This window comes from Salvelinus sp. IW2-2015, unplaced genomic scaffold (genome assembly GCF_002910315.2).
Source record: "Salvelinus sp. IW2-2015 unplaced genomic scaffold, ASM291031v2 Un_scaffold2618, whole genome shotgun sequence".
Taxonomy (NCBI): domain Eukaryota; kingdom Metazoa; phylum Chordata; class Actinopteri; order Salmoniformes; family Salmonidae; genus Salvelinus; species Salvelinus sp. IW2-2015.
In genome coordinates, this window is record NW_019943926.1 from 165861 (window position 1) to 184681 (window position 18821).

An 18821-nucleotide genomic window follows, 5' to 3' on the forward strand; every position below is an offset into this window, starting at 1 on the left:
AGGAAACAACTTCATCAGATGACAGTCTTATAACATGTTATACAATACATTTATGTTTTGTTCGAAAATGTGCATATTTGAGGTATAAATCATAGTTTCCATTGCAGCCACCATCAAAAATAGCACCAAAGCAGCCAGAATAATTAGAGAGCAACGTGAAACATAAATACTCATCATAAAACATTTATGAAAATACATGGTGTACAGCAAATGAAAGATAAACATCTCGTGAATCCAGCCAATATTTCTGATTTTTTTAAAAGTGTTTACAGCTAAAACACAATATAGAATTTATATTAGCTTACCACAATAGCCAAACACACAAACGCATTTATTCACCGCAAAGGTAGCTTTCGCAAAAACCAGCAAAAGATATAAAATTAATCACTAACCTTTGGACAACTTCATCAGATGACAGTCTTATAATCAATGTTATTGTTATGCTGGTGAATGAGGACCCAAAAGCGACGTAATAGTAACAGAGTCTTTATTCCAGTATTAAACAAATAATGATTCTCCTGGATATTATCAATGGTAAATCAAAAACAGGAAACTGAAATCCTCTCGTCAATAGAGAGGAACGACTGGAGACGCGACCACAGACTGCAGGTCGCTTCAGGAAGGCACTGGCCGTACTGACATAGACACCTGCTCACACGCAGCATCTGAAGAAGGCAAAGAACACGACAGGGCGGAACAAGGACACAGGAACAGCAACATCAAACAAGAATCCGACAAGGACAGAAGCGGAAACAGAGGGAGAAATAGGGACTCTAATCAGAGGGCAAAATAGGGGACAGGTGTGAAAGAGTAAATGAGGTCGTTAGGAGAATGAGAAACAGCTGGGAGCAGGACGGAACGATAGAGAGAGAGAGCGGGAGAGGGAGAGAGGGAGGGGAGAGAGAGAGAGAGAAAGAGGGAAAGAACCTAATAAGACCAGCAGAGGGAAGCACAGGGACAAGACATGATCAAAGACAAAACATGACAGTACCCCCCACTCACCGAGCGCCTCCTGGCGCACTCGAGGAGGAACCCTGGCGGCAACGAGAAATCATCAATCAACGAACGGTCCAGCACGTCCGAGATGGAACCCAACTCCTCTCCTCAGGACCGTAACCCTCCCAATCCACTAAGTACTGGTGACCACGTCCCCGAGAAACGCATGTCCATGATCTTCCGTACCTTGTAAATAGGAGCGCCCTCGACAAGGACGGGGGGGGGGGAGGGAAGACGAACGGGGGCGAAAGAAAGGCTTGACACAAGAGACATGGAAGACAGGGTGGACGCGACGAAGATTTTGCGGAAGAAGCAGTCGCACAGCGACAGGATTGACGACCTGAGAGACACGGAACGGACCAATGAACCGCGGAGTCAACTTGCGAGAAGCTGTCGTAAGGGGAAGGTTACGAGTGGAAAGCCACACTCTCTGACCGCGACAATACCTAGGACTCTTAATCCTACGTTTATTGGCGGCTCTCACAGTCTGCGCCCTGTAACGGCAAAGTGCAGACCTGACCCTCCTCCAGGTGCGCTCACAACGTTGGACAAAAGCCTGAGCGGAGGGAACGCTGGACTCGGCGAGCTGGGCGAGAACAGAGGAGGCTGGTACCCAAGACTACTCTGAAACGGAGATAGACCGGTAGCAGACGAAGGAAGCGAGTTGTGAGCGTACTCAGCCCAGGGGAGCTGTTCTGCCCAAGACGCAGGGTTTCGAAACGAAAGGCTGCGTATATGCGACCAATCGACTGATTGGCCCTTTCTGCTTGACCGTTAGACTGGGGTGAAACCCGAAGAGAGACTGACGGAAGCACCAATCAAACGACAGACATCCTCCAAAACTGTGACGTGAATTGCGGACCTCTGTCTGAAACGGCGTCTAACGGGAGGCCATGAATTCTGAACACATTCTCAATGATGATTTGTTGCCGTCTCCTTAGCGGAAGGAAGCTTAGCGAGGGAATGAAATGTGCCGCCTTAGAGAACCTATCGAAACCGTAAGAATCACAGTCTTCCCCGCAGACGAAGGCAGACCGGTAATAAAGTCTAAGGCGATGTGAGACCATGGTCGAGAAGGAATGGAAGGCGGTTGAGACGACCGGCAGGAGGAGAGTTACCTGACTTAGTCTGCGCGCAGAGCCGAACAAGCAGCCACGAAACGACGCGTGTCCCGCTCCTGAGTAGGCCACCAAAACCGCTGGCGAATAGAAGCAAGCGTACCCCGAACGCCGGGTGGCCAGCTAACTTGGCAGAGTGAGCCCACTGAAGAAAGCCAGACGAGTAGAGACAGGAACGAAACAGAAGTTACTAGGACAAGCGCGCGGCGACGCAGTGTGAGTGAGTGCTTGCTTTACCTGTCTCTCAATTCCCCAGACAGTCAACCCGACAACACGCCCTTCAGGGAGAATCCCCTCGGGTCGGTAGAAGCCACAGAAGAACTAAAGAGACGGGATAAGGCATCAGGCTTGGTGTTCTTATTTCCCGGGCGATAGGAAATCACGAACTCGAAACGAGCGAAAAACAACGCCCAACGAGCTTGACGTGCATTAAGTCGTTTGGCAGAACGGATGTACTCAAGGTTCTATGGTCAGTCCAAACGACAAAAGGGACGGTCGCCCCCTCCACCACTGTCGCCATTCGCCTATGGCTAAGCGGATGGCGAGCAGTTCGCGGTTACCCACATCATGTTGCGCTCCGATGGCGACAGGCGATGAGAAAATAAGCGCAAGGATGGACTTATCGTCAGAGTGGAAGCGCTGAGACAGAATGGCTCCCACGCCCACCTCTGAAGCGTCAACCTCGACAATGAATGTTTAGTGACGTCAGGAGTAACAAGGATAGGGGCGGATGTAAAACGCTTCTTGAGGAGATCAAAAGCTCCCTGGGCGGAACCGGAACCACTTAAAGCAAGTCTTGACAGAAGTCAGAGCTGTGAGAGGGGCAGCCACTTGACGAAATTACGAATGAAACGCCGATAGAAATTAGCGAAACGAGAAAGCGCTGCAACTCGACACGTGACTTAGGACGGGCCAATCGCTGACACGCTGGACCTTAGCGGGATCCATCTGAATGCCTTCAGCGGAAATAACAGAACGAGAAATGTGACAGAGGAGACATGAAAGGCGCACTTCTCAGCCTTCACGTAGAGACAATTCTCTAAAAGGCGCTGGAGTACACGTCGAACGTGCTGAACATGAATCTCGAGTGACGGTGAAAAATCAGGATATCGTCAAGGTAAACGAAAACAAAAATGTTCAGCATGTCTCTCAGTAACATCATTAACTAATGCCTGAAAGACAGCTGGAGCATTAGCGAGACCGAACGGCAGAACCCGGTATTCAAAATGCCCTAACGGAGTGTTAAACGCCGTTTTCCACTCGTCCCCCTCTCTGATGCGTACGAGATGGTAAGCGTTACGAAGGTCCAACTTAGTAAAGCACCTGGCTCCTGCAAATCTCGAAGGCTGACGACATAAGGGGAAGCGGATAACGATTCTTAACCGTTATGTCATTCAGCCTCGATAATCCCGCAGGGCGCAGAGTACCGTCCTTCTTCTTAACAAAGAAAAATCCCGCTCCGGCGGGAGAGGAAGAAGGCACCACGGTACCGGCGTCGAGAGAAACAGACAGATAATCCTCGAGAGCCTTACGTTCGGGAGCCGACAGAGAGTATAGTCTACCCCGAGGGGAGTGGTCCCCGGAAGGAGATCAATACAACAATCATACGACCGTGAGGAGGAAGGGAGCTGGCTCTGGACCACTGAGAACCGTGCGCAGATCATGATATTCCTCCGGCACTCCTGTCAATCACCAGGTTCCTCCTGAGTAGAGGGACAGAAGACACAGGAGGGATAGCAGACATTAAACACTTCACATGACAAGAAACGTTCCAGGATAGGATAGAATTACTAGACCAATTAATAGAAGGATTATGACATACTAGCCAGGGATGACCCAAAACAACAGGTGTAAAAGGTGAAACGAAAAATCAAAAAGGAAATGGTCTCACTGTGGTTACCAGATACTGTGAGGGTTAAAGGTAGTGTTCACATCTGATACTGGGGAGAAGACTACCATCTAAGGCGAACATGGGCGTGGGCTTCCCTAACTGTCTGAGAGGAATGTCATGTTTCCGAGCCATGCTTCGTCCAAAACAACCCTCAGCCCAGAGTCTATCAAGGCACTGCAGGAAGCAGCCGAACCGGTCCAGCGTAGATGGACCGACAAGGTAGTACGGTTCTTGATGGAGACCTGAGTAGTAGCGCTCACCAGTAGCCCTCCGCTTTACTGCATGACTCTGGCTTTTACTGGACATGACATGACAATGTCCAGCAGAACGCAATAGAGGCAAAGGCGGTTGGTGATTCTCCGTTCCCTCTCCTTAGTCGAGATGCGAATACCTCCCAGCTGCATGGGCTCAGTCTCTGAGCCGGTGGGAGGAGATGGTTGAGAATGCGGAGAGGGGAAACACCGTTAACGCGGAGCTCTCTTCCACGAGCTCGGTGACGAAGATCTACCCGTCGTTCTATGCGGATGGCGAGTGCAATCAAAAGAGTCCACGCTGGAAGGAACCTCCGGGAGAGAATCTCATCCTTAACTCAGCGTGGAGTCCCTCCAGAAAACGAGCGAGCAACGCCGGCAACATTTCCCCAGAATGTCCGGAGATATTTGGACACTCACCTAATCTGACCAAAGAACTCATCATAAACTTTACATAAAAATACTTGTTGTATGGCAAATGAAAGATACACTGGTTCTTAATGCAACCGCTGTGTTAGATTTTTTTAAAATAACTTTACCACAACATACAGCTTGGGTTATTGTGAGACAGCGCTCCAACAACGGCGGAGAATAGGCATCAACATATTACACAGAAATACACCTTCCACTGCCTGTTGACATCTAGTGGAAGGCGTATGAAGTGCATACATATCGATAAATAAAAGCCAGTTGAATAGGCAGGCCCTGAAACAGAGCCTCGTTTTCAGATTTTTCACTTCCTGTATGGAAGTTTGCTGCCAAATGAGTTCTATTTTACTCACAGATATAATTCAAACAGTTTTAGAAACTTGAGTGTTTTCTATCCAATAGTAATAATAATATGCATATTGTATGATCTAGAACAGAGTACGAGGCCGTTTCATTTGGGCACGATTTTTTCCAAAGTGAAAACAGCGCCCCCCTATTGACAAGAATTAAGGTATGTTCAACAATTTAACTTATTAAACTGAATGAGACGATAATCCATGCAATGTCCATTGATTGGATATCATAAGTGTAAACAGTAGATCAAATGTTGGGAACATTCACCACTATGGTACACTTCTCCCTAAGGCCGAAGCCACATGGGATTCCCGCTGGGGTGGGACCTCTGTCAGTACTGGATTACTGAATGGGTTTTGCAAAAAAACAAATTTTACTGATTGATCAATTTAATGATAAATCAAACCTGTATAGGCTATTTGGGAATTAAACTTTAATTAACCTGAGAAGTTGCTTCATCTAGGTTAGTTTGGAAAAAAAGTTTACAATGTCTTATTTAGAAAACTCMTCAATTTGGATATTATTTAAAAGATCCCTTTGAGAATGTAAATCTGTCAATTTCACTTATTAGTTCAAWWKAATAAGACATTGATATCCGTCTGGATATCATAAGTAATGACTTGAGTGTGACCTGAATAATTATTCTCGAAGGAAAGTACTGGCACACACTTCAGCCGTCRCTGATTGCACACGCTGAAATCAAACGGAAGTACACGGGGCGGGACTTCCGTTCCGCAAGGCGGAGGAATTACAATGTGGCACAAGACAAAATGGCTCTTTTCCCTTTGTTAGCTTAACATCTCGTGCAAGCTAATCCTACTTTTTACGCTTTCAGCATAACATTGGATGGGAAAGGTTTTACTTATAACTATTATGTTCAAACCCTTTTCGGTGTTATTTTGACGATGTTTTAACCGGAACACGTGGCAAATAACGAAATGCACTGTGGCCTACTCGCGTGGAAACACGAGAGAGACAGAGAGACAATTATCGCTGGTCAAGCTAATATCTCCTGAATTTCATTCGGCTGGCTCTTTGTCCTCGCTCGAGAAATTAATAATGACCGAGCCTACACGCGTCTGAAACGCGTAAGGCAGAAATAGCCCTGCGTTTGGCCAAACGCTCTATTTCTCAGATTTCTATCATTAGCTTTATCAGCCCTCATACAGAAATGTATTCGCTTACGGTACCCACTGACTACGTCAGAACACAACACGGAGGCGGGGAATCTTCAGCACACACACCACCAATAATTTCTGTCTCCAACTCCCATAATGTGTATAATGAACTTGGTATATTATGTAATATGCTTTTAAATGTTATATAGGCTGAATCAAAATGAAAGCGTCATCCTATTTTAGATTCCTCGCACGGGGAAAGACATGTAGTGTCTTTGGCTATGCCGGATTAAGTGATATGATATACTATTCTATAAAATCCTTTCTCTGTAATTAATATTACCTGATTGAGCTAATCATGTAAATGTAATTAACTAGAAAGTCGGGGCACCACGAAATAATATTTATAGAGCTGTTATCTTCCGAATAAACTCTTAAAGACCGAGTAATATTTTACATCAATAGCAGTCAATGTTAATCGTCACCTTATTTCAATCTCATCTGAAAGTTGTACATTCTTGGTTATCTTCACGAACCCTGGCTAACAAGTTGAATCAGCAATACAAAATTGGGTTTAATTATTTATTTACTAAATACCTAACTAATCACACAGAATTACATATACAACAGAAATGAATCATACCTTGGATTACAAATAATTATGTCAAAGGAAAACGTCCTAGCGGACGGAACATATATGACAGCTGGTTACACAAAGAAAAGGGGGTTGGGTTTGAGTGAAAGAGCGGGAAGACTGAAGAACAAAGGGAGAAGCGATGTCTCAATCGCCGTAGCAGCTACTCTATCGTAAATACAGAATCTTATGCATTCTAAATTACTGCCATTTGGAAAAGGAAAATGCAATAAATATTTACTCTGAGCTGCGCTTCAAGAGGTTGGTGGTAGATGGAAGGCCGTGTTGCCCAACAGAGTCCTTTGTCCTTTGAAGAGTGTCTCTAGTGGTGAACGGGATACATTGTAGTGTCGTCGTTGTGTGGTAGACGGGATACTCTGTCTGTCCTCTCTAAGCCCACGTTTACAGCGGCCGCTGCTAACTCAACGGCTAGGAGGTATCACTTCTGTAGCGAATAAGAGTTCAAAGTTCATACCATTCGCAACCAAAGCTCACGCTGAGGTTGGCTTCGTTCTGCAGTTATTATCTGAATCCTTCTGACATCGGACCGTAGTCCTAATGTACACGGAACAGCAGGTTACATTTCGTCAAGGGCTTATATAGTGGAGGGAGAAGGGTGTGTTTCATAGTTTATAACGCATGTCTCTTCACAGGGGCGGGCCACTGATTGAGCAGAGCCCTAACCTTATGAAACACACAAATCTCTCATTTGGAAGCTAAAATTACATTTAATATTTTCACAAATCATTTATATTTAAACATTTGAATTACACAACAATTCCATGTGAATCTGATAACTATAATGTGAGACTTTCCCAGATACAGTTTTAGGTCGTCCTGTCATCAGTCATAATGTCTCAGATGACAACCGAACTGACATCATATTCATTAAGTTCCAACGCATATTTTCAACTGGTTCTTTTACCGAAATATGGTTCCTTTCCCTCCACTTGTTTGATGTTCCAGACTCTCTATGTTTAACAAAGGCTATTCAAGAGTCACTCTGTAGAGTCAAGAGAGAGGGAAGGGGAGAAAGGTATTTATGGGGGGGGGGGGGGTCCTTACATAAACCTTACCCACAGGCCAACAGTCATGACAGTACTATGGTGCAAAAAGTGTAAATAATCCCAGACAACAGCAAAGGACCTTGTGAAGATGCTGGAGGATTCAGGTACAAAATATCTATATCCACAGTAAAACGGAGTCTATATCGACATAACCTGAAGGGCCACTCACCAGGGAAGAAGCACTGCTCCAAAACCGCCATTAAAAGCCAGACTATGGTTTGCAACTGCACATGGGGACAAACTCGTAGTTTTTGGAGAAATGTCCTCTGGTCTGATGAAACAAAATAGAACTGCTTGGCCATAATGACCATCTTATGTTTGGAGGAAAAAGGGGGAGGCTTGCAAGCTGAAGAACACCCAACCGTGAAGCAGGGGGGTGACAGCATCATTTTGTGGGGTGCTTTGCTGCAGGAGGGACTTGTGCACTTCACAAAATATATGGCATCATGAGGGAGGAAAATTACGTGGATATATTGAAGCAACATCTCAAGACATCAGTCAGGAAGTTAAAGCTTGGTCGCAAATGGGTCTCAAAATGGACAATGACCCCAGACATACTTCCAAAGTTGTGGCAAAATGGCTTAAGGACAACAAAGTCAAGGTATTGGAGTGGCCATCACAAAGCCCTGACCTCAATCCTATAGAAAATGTGTGGGCAGAACTGAAAAAGCGTGTGCGAGCAAGGAGGCCTACAAACCTGACTCAGTTACAGGAGGAATGGGCTTAAATTCACCCAACTTATTGTGGGAAGCTTGTGGAAGGCTACCCAAAATGTTTGACCCAAGTTAAACAATTTAAAGGCAATGCTACCGAATACTAATTGAGTGTATGTAAACTTCTGACCCACTGGGAATGTGATGAAAAAGAAATAAAAGCTGAAATAAATCATTCTTTCTACATTTTCTGACTTCACATTCTTAAAATAAAGTGGTGATCCTAACTGACCTAAAACAGAGATTTTTTACTAGGATTAAATGTCAGGAATTGTGAAAAACTGAGTTTAAATGTATTTGGCTATGGTGTATGTAAACTTCCGACTTCAACTGTAGATAGAAGACTGTAGTGCCCAAAAGCCCATTTCAGCAAGGGCAGTGCCATTGAGGACTTCCTATGGGCGGCAGGTAGCCTAGCGGTTAAGAGCATTGGGCCAGTATCCGAAAGGTCGCAGGTTCGACTCCCCAAGCTGAGAATGTGAAACATTTGTCTGTGACCTTGAGCAAGGCACTTAACACTAGTTCCTCTTGTAACTCACTCTGGATAAGAGCATCTGCTCAATGACTAAAATGTAAAAATGTATGGGTTAAGGAAGGATCACATAACTCCATCCAGGTCACCAGGATTATACTCGTAAATGAGACATTCCATAACTGCAGGTGGCAATATTTTGCAAACCTTTGGTTTATATCTGTTCAAACAGGTGGCAGTGTGCTAACCTGGGTACCAGTCTTTTTAGCTAACATTCCATTGCTTGCCACTTCTGTCATTTTCCAAGGAGACTGGCCTTTCTTCAATCTTCAAATATGAACATTCTATAATTTAATGAGCTCGAGGACATCGGAGGATTTAATCCTGATTCAATAACCCTCATAGCTATCCTCCAATCAAAGGTTGTGCAAATATTGGAACTTTTTTCTGCACAGATCTTGGTGTCCTGTTGCTAAGCTATGTTTTTTTGCTAGGTGCTAGCTCAAGTTGCTAACTTGCGTCTTAAAGGAGCTACATGTACAATTTTTGCATTGTAATTTCATAAAATGTCTAATATATCTGCAGTAATAGTGGAATGATGGTGTTTCACAATATTTTCACAAAAATGTTATTTTGTCCCAATACAAAAATCACATTCTAAAAGGCAGACTTTTTCCTATTTGGCAACAAAAGCCAGACCGGCTTCTGTTGTTAAGATGGGAAAACTGCATCCCACTCTCTTCCATCCTGCTACACTAAGAGACGTGGTCATCGCCTCCTCGAGCACAACGAACAATGGCAGACTGGGGAAAGCGGCCAATGTAGAAATCGCTCTGTCATTTCCTGGCTGCTAAAACTCAACACTCTTCATTCAATTTGAGTTTGTGAGAAAACAATAACTGAATAGTGTAGGGAATCGTTGTACAATTAAATCGCTGTGAAATATATTTTCAATAACAAATATTGTTTTTACGGCTATTTGAAGTTGGTGGACAAAACTTAAAGTAAAATGGTGTCCATCATGGGCCATGCTATCAGAGATTCTTGGGACGTACCAACTCTGAAATGTAAAAAGGTTAGATGTTAGGGTAGGTGTTTAGGGTAGGCATGTCCCAAGGAATCGGTATAGCCCTAACATCTCCACCATGTTACAGGGAAATGGAATGCGGGGGAGTTCTTTGGAATACAACCTACTGTAGTTAATAGTGTAATCTGTGTAATACATTGAATTATATGAGACGATGTTTGGAGTTAATGGAGCAGGTGTGGATATACTCCAAGCTATCTTCCCAGTCTGCCACAGAAATGTCAATCCGTAGTTCTTCATCCCATTTTGCCTTAATGGCAAGAAGGTGTGCTAACAGACTGAAAAGCGTCATATCGACGAGATATCTGTCATGTTTGCTCCCGCTCTTCCCTTCCCCTGGCGCTTGAGGGCGCCAGATTACCCTGCATCACACGCTCCTGCCATCCATCACCCACACCTGCCTTCTCTCGTCACTCGCATCAGCGTTAATGGACTCACCTGGACTCACTTATTACATGTTAATTTCCTCCCCTATATTTGTCTGTTCCCTTGCTCTGTTCCCTGCTGCTGCATTGATTGTTTCTTGTCTAAGTTTTTGTTTGCTGACGCTGTGCTTGTCTCGTTATATGTCCGTCATTTATTAAATGTTACTCCCCGTACCTGCTTCGTCTCTCCAGCGTCATTTTGCGTGACAATATCTGTTTGTCTGGTGGTGGGGTGGGGCACCTGTCAAACATTTAGCATTCCCAAATGTTGGAAGATGTTTTCTAACATAGTCTCTAATCTGTAGGTATCTGAAAAAGTCTGGGAAGATTATACATTTCCCTCAGCAACTCAAAGGAGGCAAAGGTCCCTTCTATTTATAGATCCCCTATGGTATTTATCCCTAGCTCTCCCCATCGCTCAAAGGTGTTATCAAGATTAGAGGGGGAAAAGGAGGGATTCCTGGCAACGGGGAGCATGAATGAAATTGGTCAAAGTGGACTTTAATTTGCTTCCAGATTCGGGCTGTGCTGTGTATAATAGGATTGTTACTAAACTCAGCAAAAAAAGAAACATCCTCACTGCCAACTGCGTTTATTTTCAGCAAACTTAACATGTGTAAATATTTGTGTGAACATAACAAGATTCAACAACTGAGACATAAACTGAACAAGATCCACAGAAATGGAATAATGTGTCCCTGAACAAAGGGGGGGGGGGTCAAAAGTAACAGTCAGTATCTGGTGTGGCCAATAGCTGCATTAAGTACTGCAGTGCATCTCCTCCTCATGGACTGCACCAGATATGCCAGTTCTTGCTGTGAGATGTTACCCCACTCTTCCACCAAGGCACCTGCAAGTTCCCAAACATTTTCTGGGGGACCCTAGCCCTCACCCTCCGATCCAACAGGTCCCAGACGTGCTCAATGGGATTGAGACTAAGGCTCTTTGCTGGCCATGGCAGAACACTGACATTCCTGTCTTGCAGGAAATCACGCACAGAACGATTAGTATGGCTGGTGGCATTGTCATGCTGGAGGGTCATGTCAGGATGAGCCTGCAGGAAGGGTACCACATGAGGGAGGAGGATGTCTTCCTTGTAACGCACCGCGTTGTGATTGCCTGCAATGACAACAAACTCAGTCCGATGATGATGTGACACACCGCCCCAGACCATGACGGACCCTCCACCTCCAAATCGATCCCGCTCCAGAGTACAGGCCTGTAACGCTCATTCCTTCGATGATAAATGTGAATCCGACCATCACCCCTGGTGAGACAAAACCGTGACTCGTCAGTGAAGAGCACTTTTTGCCAGTCCTGTCTGGTCCAGCAACGGTGGGCTTGTGCCCATAGGCGACGTTGTTGCCGGTGATGTCTGGTGAGGACCTGCCTTACAACAGGCCTACAAGCCCTTAGTCCAGCCTATTGCACTGATGGAGGGATTGTGCGTTCCTGGTGTAACTCGAGCAGTTGTTGTTGCCATCCTGTAACTGTCCCACAGGTGTGATGTTCGGATGTACCAATCCTGTGCAGGTGTTGTTACACGTGGTCTGCCACTGCGAGGACGATCAGCTGTCCATCATGTCTCCCTGTAGCGCTGTCTTAGGCGTCTCACGGTACGGACATTACAATGTATTGCCCTGGCCACATCTGGCCATACATCAGTCCTCATGCCTCCTTGCAGCATGCCTAAGGCACTTTCACGCAGATGAGCAGGGACCCTGGGCATCTTTCTTTTGGTGTTTTTTAGAGTCAGTAGAAAGGCCTCTTTAGTGTCCTAAGTTTTTGTAACTGTGACCTTAATTGCCTACCGTCTGTAAGCTGTTAGTGTCTTAACGACCGTTCCACAGGTGCATGTTCATTAATGGTTTATGGTTCATTGAACAAGCATGGGAAACAGTGTTTAAACCCTTTACAATGAAGATCTGTGAAGTTATTTGGATTTTTATGAATTATCTTTGAAAGACAGGGTCCTGAAAAAGGGAAGTTTCTTTTTTGCTGTTTATAAAGTGACATCTCCAAATTGACAGGTGAGAAAATCACAGCACCAATAGAGAAGGGGTGGCAATCCTCACGCTCCATACTAAGCAAACTGGAGGACGGAAGTGCATCATCCAGACAAAACGTAACAGCATGGAGGTTAGCGGCCCAATAATAAAATATAAAATTTGGGAGAGACAATCCTCTTTCCATCTTGGATTTACAGAGGTGTTTTTTACCTATCCTGTGTGTTTTATAATCCCAGATGAAAGGATTGATAATTGAGTCCAGTTGTTTATGAAAGGACTTAGGTATGAATACTGGGATGTTCTGGAATAGGTAGAGCAGTTGTGGGAGGAAGACCATTTTAATGGCATTAATTCTTCCGAGCAGAGAAATTGGGAGAGTTCTCCAAAATTGTATGTTTGCCTTGAGTTTTTGCATCAGAGAGGGGAAATTCTCTTTAAATAGCGAGGAGTATTGTTTGGTAACTACAATTCCTAGGTAGGTATATTTTTCTGAAGATAACTTAAATGAAAGAAGTTCTAACCAAGAGGTGTTTTGCAACCTTATGGGCATTAATTCACTCTTGTTCCAATTTATTCTGTTTCCCGAGAAGGTACCACACAAATTAATCAAATCAAGAATAGCTGGAATACTAGATTGGGGTTCTGTTACATAGAGGAGAATTTCATCTGCGTATAGAGAAATCTTATTTAGAGTATCTTTAGTATTATAGCCGTGTATTGCTGCGTGAGATCTGATTGCCTGAGCGAGAGGTTCAATAATTAGAACAAAGAGTAGAGGCGACAGCGCACAACCCTGCCTTGTCCCTCTATAAAGGTTCATTCGGAGCGACAATGATTGGTTAGTGAGTATTCTTGCACAGGGGTTCCTATATAAAAGCTGGATCCAATTTATGAACCCATCTCCAATATTAAATTTCTGTAGGACTTTGAATAGATAGGACCACTCAACTTGGTCAAAGGCCTTTTCGGCGTCAAGAGATATAACGGCAAGGTCCATGTTGGGTAACCTCTGAGCATACATAATGTTGAAGAGGCGCCTGAGATTGAAGAATGAGTTTCTGTTCGGGATAAAGCCGGTCTGGTCCGAATGGACCAATTTGCCCACTAAAGTGCTAAGCCTGTTAGCCAGAGTTTTAGCTAAAATCTTTTGGTCTGTATTAAGGAGAGATATTGGTCAATATGACCCTACCTCTTCCGGGTCTTTACCCTTCTTATGTATAACTGTAATGAACGCGTCATCCAAAGTAGGTGGGAGAGCTCCATCCTCATTGGCCTGAACCAACATTTTGTGCAGGTAGGGAGAAAGCATGTTGCTGAATGTTTTATAAAATTCACCAGGGTATCCATCTGGGCCCGGGGTCTTGCCACTCTTTAGAGATTTAATTGTTTCTCGAATTTCTCCAGGAGATATTTTCTTATTACAAAAAGTGTTGCATAATTAAGGGGTTAGGATCTGCTATAGATGTGTATATAGAGTCTCGTAAAACTGACGGAATCTGTCATTGATGTCTTTGGGGGAAGAGAGTAATTCCTCAGATGCAGATTTAACTTTGTGAATCATTCGGTCACTCTCAGTTTTTCGAAGTTGTCTGGCAGGTAATTTGTGTGGTTTGTCACCAAATTCAAAATATTTTTGCTTGGCATAGAGAAAATATTTAGCAATTTTAGCTGAGAGAATTTGATTATATTAAAATTTTAAAGAGGTAATTTTTTTAATGTTTCTCCATATATGGAGAAATTTTGACAGTTTTGGAAACTTTGGAGTGTTTTCTATCCTAATCTGTAAATTATATGCATATTCTATGATCTGGACCTGAGAAATAGTCTGTTTACCTTGGGAACGTTATTTAAAAAATATATAAACATCTGACCCCTAGCGTCATTTAAGCGCGCACACATTCGTTCTGTCTGCTCAGACTAACAACCTCACCTGTTGTTCCTGTCAATCAGACACGCAGTGTCAACCAATGAACCAAAGATGTGTGAGGGAGGGCTGAGCCAACTCACTCACAGTCACACACTTAGCAGCCAAGGAGAGAGAGGAAGGACAGCTGTGAAAACAACAGCTGGAAAATGAGTCGGAAGCACAGTAGCATTTGGATGCACTTTAATAATGTAGACAATGTTAAAGCACAGTGTAGAATTTGCCAAAACAAAATCTCATAAACCCGGTTCTACGCATAACCTACACATGCGAACTGTGCACCCAACTGTGAAGCTAGAGCGTCGAGAAACTAGCGGGCCCACAAGTGGAGATGTATCCGCTCAGTCAAGTAGGCCTACTCCATGACCCACAGCAGCGCAGTCTTCTATGGACCAGTTTATGCCAATGTCTGAAGCAAATCAAGGCCAAATTGATATTGCATTGGCTAAAATGATTGCCACCGATTTCCAGCCATTTTCGATCGTGGAAGACAGAGGTTTTAGAAATTATAGCAATAGTCTAAATCCAATGTACACAATTCCAAGCAGGAAAACCCTTTCAAGATCACTTATTCCACAACTGTACAAGAGCACACAGGCTTCAGTGTGGGAAAGAGTCCAAAAAGCTACTGCAGTTTGCCTTACCACTGACTGCTGKACATCAAGGGTAACCACTTCTTACATGTCGGTTACATGTCACTTCATTGAAGATTTCTCGATGTCTAGCTGTCTTCTGGACTGCTTTGAGTTCAGTGACAGACACACCTCAGAGAACTTGGCAGAGGAACTGTTGAGAGTGGCCAGAGAATGGCAAGTAGATGGAAAAGTGGTCTGTTGTGTAAGCGACAATGCAGCTAACATAACCAAAGMCATGAAMATKTTWAAATGGACCCATCATCCATGTCTTGCCCACACAATSAACCTGATTGTAAGAGATGCTCTGAAGGTGATGAAGCCCACTGTGGACAAAGTGAAAGCAGCTGTGGAATACTTCCACAGGAGCACAGTAGGTGCTGAAAAACTAAAGTCTACACAACGCCAGATGGGGATGCCTGAGCTGAGGCCTAAACAAGACTGCACTACAAGGTGGAATTCAACATTTTATATGTCGAAGCGGTTTCTTGAGTCAAAGGATGCCATCATCTCTACCCTGGCCATTGTCAATGCACCTGTTATTGCTCTGACCCAAGAGGAATGGGAGGTGATGGAGGAGGTGTGCAGAGTCCTGGAACCCTTTGAGCAGGTCACTGTGGAGATCAGTGGAGAGMGGTACAGTAAGCAGTTATTACCATATCATTATTTAATCCAGTATTATATATGTATATGAGCAGTAAATGAGAATGTAGTATCAGTAGACAAAACATGAAYCTGAACTAATAAGTTACTGTTCTCTCTTTTCAGCTATGTGACAGCCTCAAATTATACTCCTGTGTAAGGGTCTGCAGCGAATCACAGCCAGCCACCAGAGAGAAGCAAATGTAACCACAGGACATGTGACAGAGTTGATGGACACCCTATGTTCATCAATGGACAGAAAGTTCCACAGAATGGAATATAATCACGTGCTATCAGAACCGCTGCACTTGACCCCAGGTTTAAGAAGTTAGCCTTCAGTAATGCCAGAGCGATTGATGCGGCTCTTCAAAGAATAACCTCAGCAGCAGGGAGGGACAGCCCCAGCAGTCAGCTGGCTCAGGCACCAGAGCAACAGGAAGAAGAGGGATCAGATGGAGCAGAAGCACCAGCAGTAGTGCCACAAACRTCTGCTGTTTGGATGCTGTTTGACGAGAGAGCAACTGGGGATGCAGCACGAAGGAATCCCTCAGCAGATGCCATAATGGAGGTCCGATCCTATATGGAGGAGCCCCTCCTCCAAAGATCTGCAGATCTTCTGAGCTGGTGGAAGAACAAGACCTCTGTCTACCCACGGCTTACTAAAGTCATGACAGGGAGACTCTGCATAGTGGCCACATCCGTTCCCTCTGAGAGGGTCTTCTCGAAAATGGGACAAATAATTACTGAGAGAAGAAACCGCWTCAGCCCCTCGAAAGTGAGGCAGCTTGCATTTCTGAATGCAAATCTCTCATAAAAGCTAAATATGGTCAGCATTGCTGTGTGCTGCTGGTTATAACATGGCAATAAAGAAGAGAGAGAAAAGAGGGACCAGTTTAATGTTTTAAGTGGGATGCTGCAGTTTTGCACATTGTTATTTATTTTTCTTTGATATGGTGCAATATTCTATTATGCTGTTCAGATTGTATTCGTTTTGAATGTTTAGATTTATATGCACTTTGTTTATATATATTAAAAAGTTATACTTTAAATGCAAATGTTTAATAGCATTCTTTTTCATAACAAACCAATGCATTTTTAAATAGATTGTGGTTAAGGTAGAGTATGAATTCATTTAATAATTTAATTAGAATTGTTTTAAAACCAATCATAGTCAAACTATCGCAAACTGTTTGACTTGAATAAATACAAAAAAACATTTTTAAAGAGCCGTTTGGGAGCCAAAAGAGCAAGCGGACGCACGTCCGGTTTGGGTATGGTGTTTAGTGACTGTAAATTCTTCTTATTCTTCTGTGGGTTTTATGGCAGACTACAACCCAAAAAGGTGTATTGAGAAAAACAAGGTAAAAAATACTACCCATACGTGATAGGAAAAACTAACTTAATCCACCCCAAAATAAAACACATTTTTTTTTTAAACACATTGACAAAACCAAAATCCCTTCCTTCGAATCTGAATATCTCCCTTCTCAGGCTCGATGACCTGAGAGGGTAGTAAGGCTTGTGACAATACTCCATGCAACTCCTCCACGAGAAGTCCCCACCGCAACGACAGTGATATCTATTTTCCTGGACTTCCTCTCCACCTTGGCAGTGCCATTAATCAGCATTGGCTATAAAGGCCACAAAGTCCTTCTTCTTAACTTTTAACATATCTTGGTCCTGCTGCTGAAAAGCAACCCCTGCTTTTAAATTAAATCAAACATTTGATTTGAAAGGCAACCCATGCAGCCTTYAGTGAAGGCCTATCCACCACCAAGGACTCTTCAGGAACACCTTTTAACAGCCGCTGCATATGAAATGCTCTGGATAGCCCCGACTTTGGCCACCTCATTCTCTTTCACCCTTGTTGGGCATTCCATGGTTCCCACCACAATTGCAACATGAGTGACTAACTGTGCTGCTAGCAACAATTGTATTGTTTTTTTGCCAACCTTTACTGACACCTGTCATATTCAACAGGTGTTGTGCGTTTGTAAATTCATCAGTTATTCTCCGCTCTGGCACACTCAAACGAGAGTGCTCTAAAAATCAGTGTAGATAGTCAAAATGTATTTACGAACTCACTTCATAATCACAAATTATGTAAATGAGACTTACTCAGTCTGGCTTTAAGCTTTAAAATATCTCAACTTGTCACGTTCCTGACCTATTGTTCCTTTTTCTGTTATTTATTTAGTTGGTCAGGGCGTGAGTTGGGGTGGGTTGTCTTTGTGTGTTTTGTCTAGTCTAGGGGTGTTGTATGTGTATGGGGTAGAGAAGAGTGAGGTTGTCTAGTTATGTCTATGGCTGCCTAGATTGGGTCTCAATCAGAGACAGCTGTCATTCATTGTCTCTGATTGGGAGCCATATTTAAGGCTGCCATAGGCAGTAGGCTTTTGTGGATAGTTGTCTATGTTGAACGTTTGTAGCCTGTGTGTGTGTGCACTACGTTTATAGCTTCACGGTCGTTTGTTGTTTTTGTATAGTTTGTATAAGTGTTTCGTTTCATGTTCATCTTCGTCGTTCTAATAAAAGATGGCTTATTTTCCACATGCTGCGTTTTGGTCCGTCTCTCCTCCACACGATCGTGACACAACTTGCCTAGCTAACAGCTAAATGTTTGTTTTAGACTTTATAATTAAAATTCTATTTTCAAGGCTTCAAATGTTGTCATGGAAAATATTTATGTTATTTTCAACAACCAATGAGCAACTTTGCTGGAAATCCAGTTGCATATAGAGCTAGAGCTTGTAGTCCTCAAACAGAAATTAGTTAGCATTTTCTGTCTTTGCTTYGTTGGCCATTTCTAATAGGGAAAGAATGAGGTTTTGGGATTTACACAGAAATGTTGGCTTAGGAGATCTAATATGTTGTATTCTATGAGATAATATCAGTCAGTTAACGTGACCTTTATGAATTAGGAAGCCTTTATGTGCTTGTTTTGAAATATAATATTTATTTATTTTTAATTTTTGTACTAATACACAGTTATGGTACAACCCATTGCGCATKAAATGTGTAACGCAGCCTTAAAATGATGCTGTTTCTGTAATCTGTAT

The 18821-nt window shown here is 43.5% G+C and overlaps 1 long non-coding RNA gene across 1 annotated transcript in view; it reads right to left on the reverse strand.

The window, feature by feature from the left end:
• The window catches only part of LOC112074397 (uncharacterized), a 40065-nt gene that overhangs the window by 18733 nt on the left and 2511 nt on the right, over positions 1-18821 (reverse strand). The window lies entirely within an intron of this gene.